Here is a 1897-nt window from a genome sequence, read left to right on the forward strand (position 1 = left end):
AAGGAGACCATCATGCATCAAGCTTAAGAAATAAAGAAATAAAATGAAAAAAATAAAGAGAGAGTGAGAGAGAGAGAGAGAGAGAGAGAGAGAGAGAGAGAGAGAGAGAGAGAGAGAGAGAGAGAGAGACGACAGACAGACAGAAAAAGGAATGAAAAATCAAGATCAAAAGTCCAATATCTAAGATCGAGTCCAGCGAAGTAATCACAAAATGAAAATGAAAACGGCGGCCTTATTTCGGCGTGGCCTTTCACCCGGGTACCGGCGATGCTCGTCGGTGAATATATATGTCAAATTACCGTAGAGTTTTTCCCCTCCTTCCTCTTCCGCCTCCGCCTGTTTCCATTTCCGTTTTTTCTTTTCTTTTCTTTTCTTTTCTTTTCTTTTTTTTCTGGTTTTAGCATTTTCCATTTTAATTTTTTCATTTTTTTCCTGATTTCAGCATTTTCCCTTATTTATTTTTTTTTTTTTTTTACTGAGTTCAGCATTTTCCATTTTTATTTTTCATTATCTTTTTCTGTATTTTTCTTTCGTTTCTTTTATAATTTGTCATCTAATTCTCCTTTTTCGTCGTTTTCTATCCCCATTCACCTTTTTCGTCTTACCATTCATTCATATGATTTTTCCTCTCTCTTATTTTCTTTTTTCATCCATCTTCATCATGTTTTTAGTTCCCATTTTTTTTTCATTTATTCTCTTTTGTCAGTCTTCTTTTTCGCCTTCGTCTTCTCCTCACATGCTCTTCTCCTCCTCCTCCTCCTTTTTCTTCATTCCTATTTTCTTCCTTCCTCCTTATTCTCCTTCTAATTTTCCTCGATTTTCTCCTTTTCTCTCTGCTTCGCCCTCTCATTTTCCTCGATCTTCTCATTTTCCTTCACCTCCTTTTCTTTCTCCTTCATTCTTCTCCTCCTTCTCATTCTCCTCTTTCTCCTTCATTCTTCTCCTCCTTCTCTTATTCCTTCTCCTCTTTCTCCTTCTCCTCCATCTCCTCCTTCTCTTTCTCCATCTCCTTCATTCTTCTCTTCCTTCTATTTCGTCATCTCCCAATGCTGCTTTTCCTCTTGTGGATCCAAGTCGACAGACTTTCCCAATTATTCTAATGATTCAGCAATTCGCTTGCAATTATTTTGGTTTCGACACACGCCTGTTTCTCTCTCTCTCTCTCTCTCTCTCTCTCTCTCTCTCTCTCTCTCTCTCTCTCTCTCTCACTCTATTCATCTTCTCTCTCTCTCTATCTCTCTCTCTATCTTCATCTCTCTATCTTCCTCTCTATCTCTCTTCTTCTATCTATCTATCTATCTATCTATCTATCTATCTATCTATCTATATAACTAGCTACCTACCTATCTATCTCTCTTCGTCTATCTATCTATCCATCTCTCTCTCTCTCTCTCTCTCCTCTCTCTCTCTCTCTCTCTCTCTCTCTCTCTCCTCTCTCTCTCTCTCTCTCTCTTCTCTATCTATCTATCTATCTACCTATCATCTATCTAACAATCAATCATCTATCTAACAATCAATCAATCTATCTATCTATTAATCAATCAATCAATCTATCTATCTATCTATCTATCTATCTATCTATTTATCTATCATTATCTATATATCTATCTATCTATTTGTCTGTCTATCTATCTATCTGTCAATCTCTCTCTCTCTCTTTCGCCTTCTCTCTCTCTCTCTCTCTCTCTCTCTCTCTCTCTCTCTCTCTCTCTCTCTCTCTCTCTCTCATCTCTCTCTCCCTCATCTCTCTCTCTCTCTCTCTCTCTCTCTCTCTCTTCTCGTCTCTCTCTCTCTCTTCCTCTCTCTCTCCCCTTTTTCCTTCTCTCCCCCCCTCTCTCTCTCGTCTCTCTCCCCTCTCTCTCCCCCTCTCTCTTTCCCTCTCTCTCTCTCCCCTTCC

The sequence above is a fragment of the Penaeus monodon genome, chromosome 3, assembly GCF_015228065.2.
Source record: "Penaeus monodon isolate SGIC_2016 chromosome 3, NSTDA_Pmon_1, whole genome shotgun sequence".
Taxonomy (NCBI): domain Eukaryota; kingdom Metazoa; phylum Arthropoda; class Malacostraca; order Decapoda; family Penaeidae; genus Penaeus; species Penaeus monodon.